We start from the raw sequence: 13070 nt of genomic DNA, 5'->3' as shown, positions 1-13070 counted from the left end.
TGTCCAGGACATGGATATTTTTCTGCCAAAATTAATTCCAAACAAGTAATCTATGAGAATAGAAGTCCCTTTTCTCTATGTTATGTCCGGTTAGACTGATAAAGATTAATTTGTTTCATCATAGAAAACACAAACACAGGGCAGGCTTGAATTCCCAGTCTTAAATAATTTCCTGACCGCAGTGATTATGAAAGCAGTGGCACCCAGGCAGTGAGAACTCCGGGCAAAGCAAGATGGGAACAGGTGCGGCAACCTGCAAAATAAACAGCACCTTAATGCCAGAATGTCAGAAGCTCTCATGAAGAATGGGCTTCAAAACGGCCAGTTGCATGCTGGTGCATTGGCCAATTGATTTATGTGTCAGTGCTTTACTGAAACTGTGTGTCCAAGAGTAGCGGGGTGTCTGGCTGCGCAGTGTGACCAGACTGAGCGTGGGAGCCTCCAGATCTTGACGTAGGTTAACCAGTTGTTTTGAAGTTTGCCTTTCTTACCCTGAGATTTGGTTTTTAAGTAGAGTTTATTGAGGTAGTATTTACATACCATAAACTTTGCCCTTTTTTAGTGTATAGTAAGTACTATGCGTTGTGACAGATGCATGCAGTTGTGTAACTCCCACCACCATCAAGATAGGGAACAGTGCTGTCACCCCTCAAAATTCACTTACCCCGTTTTGTAGTCAACTCTCCTTCCCGCCCTGGCCTCTGGCCACTACTGACCTGTTTTCTGACCCCATAGTTTTGCCCTTTCCAGAAGGTCATATATAAATGGAATCATATGTAGCCTTTTGAGTCTGGCTTCTTTCACACAGCATAATTGGAGATCTGTCCATGTTGTCGTATCAGTAGTTATTTAACAGTTGCTTTTTATTGCTGAGTAGTATTCTGTTGTGTGGATGTGCAGCTTATCCATTCACCAGCTGAAGGACATTTGGGTTGTTTCCAGATATTGCTCATTATGAATAAAGCCACTGTAGACATTCACATACCATCTTTGTGTGAACATATGTTTTCATTTCTCTTACCTAAATACCTAGGTGTGATATTACTAGGTAGAATAACAGGTGTATGTTCTACTCTTATAAGAAGCCACCAAATCATTTTCCAAAGTAGCTGAACTATTTTGCATTCCTATAATATTCACAAGAATTTAAAGGTCTAGGATTAAGGTTAAATCTACACCACTTTAGATCATTTCAGTAGGATTACATGTTTCAAGTAGATTGAAAGTCACTCAAAGGTGTCGATTAGGCTGTTTTGCCTCAAGAGGAGTAGAATGGAGATGTAGACCCCATCTCAATGGGTTAAGGTTTTTATTTATATACAGAACATTGTTTTTTCCTACCTGAAAATGATTAAAGTGAGTGTTTGGCCGCTTGGCAAAACTCTGCCCTGATATTCAGGGGAGATTAAAGCAGCTTTACAGATAAGCTCAGAAAATTTACTGAGCCCACATAGTGATTTCCCAGCCCCTCCTGGCAGTCACCAGCACTGGGGTATCGATGGCATCTGATGGTGTTGCCTATTAGGGACCTGAAGATGGGCACATCTTTTAGAGGGTGATACTTCTAAGCTTTATTCAAATTCTCAATTGCCCAATAACTGATTTCTTTTAGCTTCTAACCTGAATGTTTTCAGATTCTGACCACTGGAGATATTTTGCTTGTAAGGGCTCTTATCATCCAGATTTTATATGATTGAAATAAGGGTTATGGACTTGGCCTTTACACCTGGCCTTGGAACTTAGGCCCTGATTCACGAGGGATGTTTCTGTGTGCTATCTGGCTATTGCTGCAGTCAGCATCATTTGTACTAAACAGAAATCAGTGCAAAGACTATTTGGGTTGGAGACCTCGTCTTCAACCTGTTGTGGGACATGGTGGTCTGCTTTAGAATCAGGTGGGTGTCAAAAACCAGAAGAAAAAAAAAGAAATCAGTGGCTTTCACACCTCTGATGTCTCCTTGTAACCTTCTGAGTTCTATGGTAACATATCAGCACCCTGACCTGGAACTCCAGCCAGTAACCTCCAGGAACCCGTAACACGTAGTACATAAACAGGAATTATCTGAATGATCCTGACTAAGGAAAACATTCTGCCACGGGCACAAATATCAATGGGGTTTTTGTATGTTACTCACAGTTCCTCTTTAATGAAGTGGATAGCAGATGAGAAAGCAAATGGAAAATGATTATTTTCTACCTGATTTTGCTTCAGGGGAATGTCCATTCAGACACCTGCCTATCATGGGCAGTGCTGAACTGGTCTCCCCAGGGTGCCCTGGAAGGGGCTTGCGGCATCGCTGGAGAGGTGCTTGTGTTTCAGGCTGATCGGACATTCTTCTTATGAATGAGAGTTTGGGCAGGGTGGTGAGGACCAATAAATATGATATCCCGTGGTATCGAGAGGAAGAAGTTTGTTTGGTTTGCAGCTACAGATTTGACTGCAGGTGGACTTTTTAGAGCTGAGCTATCAGAACGTGAGAGCAAAGAGAAGCTGGGGGAAAAGCAATCACAAGTTTTGATTGTACCGAACACCCTGGGGCAACTGTTCACTTGGCATTAGCTAAGCCCGCAAGATGCCTTTCCCTTTTATCGTCCGGTAAACTGTTTTCCCAGAACTGCTAGTGTTTGCAGCCCAAGTGAATTGTCTGACTTTGTATATTCCACGTGACCTGAAGAAGATCGAATTGGCAGGCCCCATAGATCAATTCGGAAAGGCAGCAAGTAAATGGAAATATCTTTGAGGACTCTTACTTGCTAGGCATATATGGCCAGTTCACAAAACGAGACATTTTATTAGGCCAAGGCATACACTTGCCAAGGAAAAGAATACAGTGATAATGGATGTAGGGAGAAGAAAGCGCAGTAATGGAGACGCTGTCGTGCCACTAGATTTCATTCTTAGTAAAGGCAGGTTGGTATTATTGCAGAGGACACCGAGGATCAGAGCATGACATGATAGGAAGCTGTTCATAGTTATCATAGATATGCTTATTGTAATTAGCCTATACATATTGGTAAAACATTCATTTCCTCTACATGTGTTACAATTTGTGGTCTGCTAGATCACAGTAGTGCTGAACACTCAACAAATCTCATTCCCTAGCCAAGGGAAGGTGTGGAAGTGAATCTGTGCCCCAGCTTGTGAAGTTATGGTCCAATTTTGCACGTAGGTTTACAGTTCACAGGCGCTCCTACACTGACAAGATCCCCGGCATCTGGGGGAGAGGGAAGGGAAACAATTTTTTTGGTAAATTTTCTTCTTTAAAAAAACTTCCTTTGCTTTCTGACAAAGAGGTCAGTGTAGAAATTTCCAAATTGTCTCACTACTTGAGCCTCTAAATCTGCATGTGAAATCGTTCCCCTGTAGTCCTATTATTATAGACTTTTTTCTTCTGTGAAGTGTGTTGGTGACGTCAGCATGAGTTATCTACATTTAAATATCTCCCCTTTCATCCCTGAGAGAATATTTTTGAAGAAGCTTTTTTTCCCTTTTTAACTTTTTGTGAAAGTTATATACATGCATAGGTTAAGAAATAAAATAGCACAGAGTACTTGTAATGAAAAGCCAAGATCCTCTTCTTGGAACAACAGTCTCTCTGGTTACAGCTGCTCAGGTGGTTGCTTGCTTGATGTAGTCGTAGTAACGATGATGATAATAGTAGGCTTACACTGTTGCCTTTTTGCTGTTTGTTCACTACCCTTCTCCCTTCCTAAATTGTTAGTTACCATTTTAATTTTTCTACTGATAATCTTTATACCTTAAATATTAGTTATAAACCTCAATTTCTTGTCCCATCAATTTATGTAGTATATCTTGACTCTCCCATCTGTTAGATGAAAATATTAACAATTCTTGTGGAAACAGAACATGAATTCTCTTTAAACTTCTCTTAGATTTTCCGAATTGTCTGTTTCTTTGGGAGTCAGGTATTAGATTTAATTACTTGACTTTTGCCTTTGATGCTTCTGTTTGGTTTTTAGATATGAGTGGTGAACTTTGGCTATCCATTTATATTTAGGAACAAGAGGCAAAGTTTTATTTTTCTGAATAGATGGTGTGGGTTTCCCCTGCTGTTGTATATGTAGATCTGATTTCCCATTGCTGCTGCCCATGAATAGGAAGTCTGCATGGACCCTTGATGCCCGGTGGGGGGCTTGTCTCCTGGTAGTTTCATTTTAAGATCAGCCCTGAGGATGGGCTGGGTTTTAGTCCAGAGTTTGTTGGTGAGGGGGGTGCTTAACTCCAGAGTAAACATGAAATCTGGCCCTGCTAGTTCTTTCCAGTTTTTTTTCTTAACTTTTCATTTTGAACTAATTTTAGACTGAGAGACAAGTTACAAAAATAATACAGAGTTTCTGTGTATCCCTCTCCCAGCTTCCCATAATGTTAATGCCTTACCTAGAGTATAATTTCCAGGCATTGTTTAAATTTCTTTATAGACAAAGGATCCTCTGATATTTTGCCCACAAGGAAAATCGTGGGTTTCTAGCTCAGGGCCTGGACCTAAGCAGCGGGTGAGGAGGAGAGTGAGGTGCTCTCACAGGCCCAGTGTCCCCTAGAGGGACTCACCTCCACCTCGAGTCTCCGCCTGACCCCAAGTCTCAGTCGCTGCTGGGCTGCCCAGTGAGCCTGGGGCTGTACTGGCACACGGCCAGGCAGCTCACCCCCGCCCAGCCTCCCACTTTCCCAGAGTTTTCTCCTGCACATTCTGGGCTCTTACATTCTCACTCTGTACCAGTCAGTGTTCTCCACGGAGGGGAAGAGAAGGGAGAGAGACAAAATGACATTTGTTCTAAGGAATTGGCTCACCAATTGTGGGGGGCTGGGAAGTCCAAAATCCACAGGGTAGGCAGACATGCCAGAAATTCAGGTAAGCATTGATGTTGCAGTCTTGAGTTCCCAAATCCATAGCAAAGACCAGAGAGCTGGAAACTCAGGTAGGATTTCTATGTTACAGTCTTTTTTGTTTGATTAGAACACAACATGAGATCTACCCTCCTAACAAATGTTTATGAATACCATACCTTATTGTTGACTGTAGGTACAATGTGATAGAGCAGATCTCTAGGGCATATTCATCTTGTTTGACTGAAACTTTTTGCCCATTGATTAGTAACTCCCCATGTTCTATGTTACAGTCTCGGGGCAGAATTCTACCTTCTTCAGGAAACCTCAGCTTTTGCTCCTAGGGACCTCCAACTGATTGGATGAGGCCCACCCAACATTATGAAGGGTAATCTGATTGACTTAAAGTCAGCTAATTATAAATATTAATCACATCCACAAATACCTTCACAGCACCATTTAGACTAGTGTTTGAACAAACAATTGGCACCATAGCCTAGCCTAGTTGATACATAAAACTCATCACCATAAACTATTTAATTTGCAGTCCTCTTCCTGACCTCTAGAAATTTGTTGAATTGATTCTTCTTTCCTTGATGTTCCTCCCCCATTTGATTCACTTCTATGTCTTTCCCCTTTTAGTGTCATTTTCTTACAGTCCAGGGAGACAAATGTTTGTACTCATTTCACCATCTTCTACTAGAAGCCAAAGTTCATTTGTTAAAGAGAACCCAGTTGCTCATGCAGTTGCCTCTCCTAAACATTGGCAAGCCAGCAGAGGCCAGCAGTCATTTTGAGATTTAAAAAGAAAAAAAAAAAAGCATTGCATGATTCAGCTCAAATTTATTTGCTTTACTCTAGACAGGTTCATCAGTGTTGATTCTTAGGTATCAATTGCATTGTACTTATTTAAAATTTTTTACACATTTTATTTACTCTGACCTATCTAAATGAAATTGTTTATTGTCCTATTTGTTTGTATATAAGCCCATTCAATTTGAAATATTTTTAAAAATCATAATGAGTTTAATTTTTAAAATAATAAAGATCTTTGAAGGGTTTATTCATATTACCTAGAGCAATGCTTTGTCCAAATTATGCACACACAAAAATACTTAGGTTTTGGAAAAATTCTTTAGCTTTGTATGATAATGGCCTAATTTAATATGATACTTTAGAGATTTTGAATGCTTTAATTTCTGATATTTCATTCACTGCTCATATTTGATGCTACTTGTGAGGTAGGGAGGTAGCAGCCATTTTTAGTCTTATAGGTAAGACACTTGGGCTTGGTCTGAAACATTTAATAATTTGCCTGAGGTCATATTCCTCACAGTGTCAAGCCTGCTCCAGACTCCAGGTCTTCTGACTCCTAATTCTGTGCTCTTTACTTTGCACATGTTACACCATGCTGTACATATCATGGGGGATCATTTGACAATGAGCATATTCCAAAAATCCTAGTATGGTTAGATATGCTTGCAACCAACTCACACACAGGGCATGTTCTGCTAATGATTTGAACTATCTTTTTCTTTTGTACGAAGGTAAGTTTCCTTGGATGATCAGCCCACCCCACTGTGTTTCTTGCTGGTTCTGTACCTTGGGACCAAATTGAGTCATGCCTGAAAAATGTGCCCAACATCGGGTTCTTTTCTAGCAAAAATGTGTTTAAGAATCAAAACCCATAATTCATTAATAGCACACAGAGCTGTTACTCCCTCCCAGACATCCCAAGAAGTATCTTCTCAAAAATTAGCTATGGTTTAATTAAATGGCTAGATGAAAAGTAACAATGCCTTTGTTTAAAAAAAACAATCAATATAGGTACAGGCTCATTGTCACAAATACATATATTTTTTTCTTTTTCTTTTTTTGTAGAAATACCATGTGCTTTAATTTAGTATGAAATATATATTACAAAAGCCAAGAGTAGTCCCCCAAAGCAAGGCCCCCTCATCCAGGGCCATTCACCATTGTTCTGATTTAACTTTCTCCCACCAACATCTGGGGGAGAATAGAGGGACAGTTTCCTTGCCAAACACCCCCCACCTTTGGCTTCTCAATGTTTCTTTTTATTATTATTATTATTTCAGCATATTGTGGGGGTACAAAAGTTTAGGTTACGTATATTGCCCTTGCCCCCCCCACCCCCGAGTCAGAGCTTGAAGCGTGTCCATCCCCTAGACAGTGTGCATCACACTCATTATGTATGTATACACCCATCCCCTCCCCCTCCCACACATCTGCCTGGCACCCGATTAATGTTATCCCTGAATGTGCTCTTAGGTGATGATCAGTGAAACCAATTTGATGGTGAGTACATGTGGTGCTTATTTTTCCATTCTTGGGATACTTCACTTAGTAGAATGGGTTCCAACTCTGTCCAGGAGAACATAAGAGATTCTATATCCCCATTATTTATTATAGCTGAGTAATACTCCATGGTATACATATACCACATTTTATTAATCCACTCATGTATTGATGGGCACTTGGGTTGTTTCCACATCTTTGTAATTGTGAATTGTGCTGCTATAAACATTCAGGTGCAAATGTCTTTTTTATAGATGTCTTTTGTTCTTTTGGGTAGATGTCCAATAATGGGATTGCTGGATCCAATGGTAGGTCTACTTGTATCTGTTTAAGGTATCTCCGTATTGCTTTCCACAGAGGTTGCACTAGTTTGCAGTCCCACCAGCAGTGTATGAGTGTTCCTGTCTCTCCGCATCCATGCCAACATTTATTGTTATGGGACTTTCTGATAAAGGCCATTCTCACTGGAGTTAAGTGATATCTCATTGTGGTTTTGATTTGTATTTCCCTGATGATTAGAGAAGTTGAGCATTTTTTCATATGTTTGTTAGCCATTCTTCTGTCTTCTTTTGAAAAATTTCTGTTCATGTTCTTTGCCTACTTTTTGATAGGGTTGTTTGATTTTTTCTTGCTGATTTTCCTGAGTTCTAAGTAGATTCTAGGTATCAGTCCTTTATCGGATGTGTAGCATGAGAAAATTTTTTCCCATTCTGTAGGTGTCTATTTATTCTCGTGACAGTTTCTTTGGCTGTGCAGAAGCTTTTTAATTTAATCGTGTCCCATTTATTTATTTTTGTTGTTGCTGTGATTGCCTTTGGGGTATTCTTCATAAATTCTTTGCCTAGGCCAATGTCTGTAGGAGTCTTTCCCACATTTTCTTCTAGAATTCTAATAGTTTCACACCTTAGGTTTAAGTCTGTTATCCACCGTGATTTGATTTTTGTGAGAGATGAACGCTGTGAGTCCTGCTTCAGTCTTCTACATGTGGCTATCCAGTTTTGCCAGCACTATTTGTTGAATAAGGATTCTTTTCCCCATGGTATGTTTTTGTCTGCTTTGTCAAAGATTAGATGGCTATATGAGGATGGTTTTATATCTGGATTCTCAATTCTGTTCCACTGGTCTGTGTCTCTGTTCTTGTGCCAATACCAAGCTGTTTTAATAACCGGAAAACCATACCATGCTCGTGGATCAGAAGAATCAACATTGTTAAAATGTCTATACTACCCAAAGTGATCTACAGATTCAATGCAATCCCTATTAAATTACCAACATCATTTTTCACAGATATAGAAAAAATAATTTTACGCTTTGTATGGAACCAGAGAAGACCCCATTTAGCAAAAGCAATTTTAGGTAATAAGAATAAAATGGGAGGTATTAATTTACCAGACCTCAATTTTTCTTTATTCCTCTTTTTTCCAGGGCTGCCACTAAGGCATCCCTCACAGCCCCTCAGCCCCCGCCTTTCCTCTGGATTCAGGCACACACTGTCAGCTCCAGTGCCTCACTAATCTCTGCTGCAAATGTGTATCATTCAGACCAGTTTCAGGCCAGGCCTCATGTTATCCCTCTTAGTTTGCCAGAGGTTTGAAGCACTGAACAATACTCCGAGCATTTCCCATTGTCACTCCTCTCTTTTCAGTGCACAGGAGCATCCTCTGGGTCTGGGGCTCATAACCTTGAGTCTGTGGCTCTGCTTTTGGGGGGTGAGTGAATCCCCAGGAGTGAAAGGCAGAATCATATGATGCGCATCAGTGCGTTTTCTTGGGGAGCAGCTCTGTAGTTTTCCTCAGATCCTAAAGGGGACCCTGCGACTCAGGAATGTCTGAGAAGCAGGGCTGGCTGTTAGGGCCTGCCCTGGGAGCCCACACTCTCCCCTGCTCCTGCTGTTTGCACCTGAGGCCTGGGCTGGGCCCTGAGATGACCAGCAGGTCCCCGTGGACCTCGCCGTACCCTGCGGGGCTGTGCCCCCTGCACTTCCCCTGTGTGCTGCCCCCCCCGGCTGGGCCTTCCTGCCTGGCCCTCCTTACTGTTTCCCATGTCCCTGTCCTGGCACAAGGGTCCTGTCCTGTTTATTTCCCATGTACCTGTACTCTGGTTTGCTTTATCCTGGAGTTTCTTTTCTGAATATAGATTATCACCAGAGTCTTCCTCAGCCCTGTGCCCCCCATCAGTCCACCTGATCATCCCAGAGCCACTGTCCTCCTTCAGGGTGGCACATTGCCTTCTCAGCGAATGGCATAACTCAAAAGGCCAGCAACATCTGCGCGCCCTGAGAAATCCTGACTTTGTCTTCCCTCCCAACACCCTAAAATTGCAGGATCCCACATTAGCACCACCTGCCCCACCCCGTCCTGTCTAGTTAGCTGAGATCCCAGCAGGTTTTACCAGGCTATCACTGGCCAATAACTTCTCTCTCTCTCAGTCGTACGACAGTGGTTTCTGCATTTTCCAGTTAATTTCTCAATGTTGGAACCGGGGAAAGAAATTGCCAATACTAATCAAATATAAAAAAGATTAAGAAAGCTGGAGATAGGAGTAAAGATAAGAAAATAGATAAAGTAATGCAGGCTTCCAGTGCGTTCTTTTGGTTTGTGCTTTGGTTTAGGCCTCTTCTGAGAGAATCCTTTGCGTCTTGTGCTCCTTCGAATTTGCCTCCCGTGAAGTGTCAAGGACAGGGGAGGGGCACAGTTGGAAAGGGAGCCGAGGAATCTAGTCCCTGGCCCGGTGAGCCTCAGTGGACAGACCCAGCATTATAAATCATAAGCTGCCAGCGAGGGTGGGTTTGGGGCCCACGTAAACGGCTGTTCCAGTCCAAAGTTAGCTCCCCACGAGGGCTGCATTCTGAGCCCGCTGGCACTTCCGATGGCCTCTGCTGATATCCAAACGAGGGAGTTCGGGCCCTGCCGTATTTAGATCGCTGCTCTAAGTCAGAGTTCCGAGCTGCGCCGGTGCTGTTTTGATACACGATCCTGTGCTGAGGAAGTGACCAGCCTGTGGCCTCCCAGACTCACAGGAAAGCCTGGTCCTGGACAGATGGCTGGTTCCTGTCCCCAGATAGGGACGGAGGCGCCATGGCACTGCCGGATCACGGACCCGCCTCTTTTCTTCCCTCCCGAAGCTGACTTTTCAGAGGGATCATCTGTCCCTTCATTAACTGGAAAATAAACAACATTCTTGTGAAGCCAAAGCCAGCTCTGTTGTGGGGTCTCTGGGGGCTGCTGGAGCAGTGTGTGTGCCACCAGCTGTGTGCTCCTCCACACGGTTCTGAATCCAGCGCTTCTGCGGAGGGGAGAGAGAAACAGTGAGGAGTGGACGGCTGACTCCACGTCACCTCCGTGTGCCACCACTCCTCCTACGTTGTCAGAAACATATACAGCACAAAATGTGGGGACCTGGCTGTGCACCTGTGTTAGGATTGGCTGGAAGGTCCCCAGTATGTTCAGCCAGCTGACCCAATTTGCCTTTCATCAGAGGAATCACCCTAATGTGCACCTTGGTTGTCACCCAGACCTATCAGCAGTGTGACAAAGACCATTCAGAACAAGGTGTCTGTGTCACACTCCACCCCCCATCTCTGAGTGCCTTTCATGTGCCAAGCACTGTGCTTTATGCTTCACATCTGCTGTAACTAATACTCAGAGCATTTCTGTGAAGGTGTGTTTATCCCATGTTACAGATGAGAGAATCTCAGTAGAGAGTTGACGTGCCCCAGGTATCCAGCCAGCCTTTGGTGGAGCAAGGTTGGAACCCAGGTCTTCTGATGCAGGAGCCCTTGCTTGTCCTACTATACCTCGCTACTGTGGCAGTCTAGTTGTCCCAGAACTGCACATTAGAATCATCTGAGGGACTCTGAAAATAATTGAGTCAGAACCATTTGGCAGGTGGGGTCCAGGCCATCCAGGGAAGAGCACCGATGGGACAGCCTGCCTCCCGGTCGGTCATCCTGGGGCCCAGTGTGGGTCCAGGCAGAACCACCGCCTGTCCTGCGTTCCTTCCCCACCCCTGCCCTCAAGATAGAGCTATTCACGGCTGCTCATCCAGTTTAGGGCTTAGCCATGCTGTGGGGAAGATGGGAGCAGGGAGAGACTGTGCTGGGGGAAGAGGCCAGGGAATGTCACCACAGATGTGACAGGAGGCTGGCCCACAAGTGAGAGAAGCTGGGGAGGCAGAAGAGAGAGAACTGCTCTAGCACAGTGATGCATGAATTAGATTTGCTTGAAGTAAAGATGCAAATGTTTGGTTAGTGAAACCAAGTCTCACGATCTTTGGGTTGTCTTCCTAACAGATTGAAACTGGGTATTGAAAAGTCTGGGGTCACCTGAAACTTAGGCACAATCTATCAAGTTAACTTAAAAGGAAAAGAAGGTGTTAACAAAAGTAGAAAGTGCTGTTTAGAAACAGCTTTAGATATTTCCCCAAAAAACTTTGGGAATACTCCAATATAGGGATTCTAAATACCATAGTAGTCCAGTAATGTATTCTCCTTACAAAATTAAAAAGGGTATTCCTGGCACCCTGTGAAGAACTAAATTTCACTCCAAACATAGTATCTAATATTGTCCACACTTCATTGCTCTGTTACTGTTGGCTTAGGTATCTGATGTGATATTTTCATTTGTTGTTGCTTAAAGAAAAGAGGTTGGACAATTCTCAATTTCCCTCAATGGTGGGAGGGAAATTTTGTGCGTGCAGAATCATAAATCTCCAAACTAAACATGTATATAACACCTTCAGTTACTGTGTTTAGTATTTCCCAAAGCCTTGCAGAGTACATTAATATCCTGCATTCATTTCTCAAATATATTTAAAGAAAATAAGGCTCGAGGAAGCTTTCTCCAAATACAGTTCTTAGATGTGGAGTGGGAATGAATTCTTACACATCTTGTCTTGCTAAGTTATGCCTTTGCATGACTTCCTCCATCAAAACCTCAGAGGCTTGCCATCCAAGAAGCAGGACAAAGGCTCAAGATGCTCGTGTGCTGGAATAGTTGATGCCTGAATGGATAAAGCTTTGGTCAGTATTTTGCACAGCCTTGCTTGAGTAAAAGGGGAAATAGTGTTTCCCTCTTAGGAGAGGTTCCATTCTTCTGAGAAGCTTTCTTCCTCCCTGGCCAGTGGCTATCCAGAGAGGCCGTGGAAGCAGTCCTTGTTCATTGCTGGAGGCTGATAGCATCCCTCAGCAGCATGTGCAATGGAGGAAGGCATGTGGCGGGTTGTGGATTTTCCTGCAGATTCTGCGGAGTGCTGCACACTAACGGTCGGCTCGAAGAAGGCTGAAGTTGTGTGTCAGTGCCCAGCAGGCGGATTCTTTGTGCAGCAGAAAGCTTGACTGGTGGCTTAAGGGAGGAAGCCACACACAACTGTAACTACTCGCTCTTGACTTTCAGTTTGGTGCCATGGACAGCATGTTTGAAATCCACGGGTAGTCGAAAAATAATTTTAGCCTCTTTTTCAACCACTTACCTCACCAAACCTTTCCGCAAAGATGCTAAAAATTAGAACAACTGAAAATACTAATTTCACCTCTCCTCCATACCCTTAATTTTCAGGATTGGGCAAAAGATGGTTCTGGATGTTCCCCAGATGAAACCAAAGTTTGCAAACTGGTGGCCCACAGGCCCACTCAGCCATAGAGGTTGTTTTATTAATATGTGTCCTGAACTGGGTTTTTAAGAATATTTGAATGAGTTGTCAACATATCAGAAGATCCTATATAAAAATCTGTGTTCCTGGGTTCTCTTAAAATTCTAAAGATCTGGTCCCCCTGGGCCCACATTCTGGAGTGGTGATGATGTGGTGAGACTGCGGACCCCCTGCCTGGCTGCCCCGGTTCCCACCCGGCCCTCGTGTCCTGCTGTCACCTACTAGTCCCTGCAGGAATCTGAGTTTGGGACCTCCAACC

General features: G+C 43.2%; 1 protein-coding gene across 1 annotated transcript in view; it reads left to right on the top strand.

Annotated features, from left to right (window-relative positions):
- The window catches only part of MARCHF3 (membrane associated ring-CH-type finger 3), a 135154-nt gene that overhangs the window by 32665 nt on the left and 89419 nt on the right, over nucleotides 1-13070 (top strand). The gene's annotated exons all lie outside the window — the stretch shown is intronic.

This window comes from Eulemur rufifrons, chromosome 17 (genome assembly GCF_041146395.1).
Source record: "Eulemur rufifrons isolate Redbay chromosome 17, OSU_ERuf_1, whole genome shotgun sequence".
NCBI classification, from domain to species: Eukaryota; Metazoa; Chordata; class Mammalia; order Primates; family Lemuridae; genus Eulemur; species Eulemur rufifrons.
This window is presented reverse-complemented; position numbering and strand designations above follow the sequence as displayed.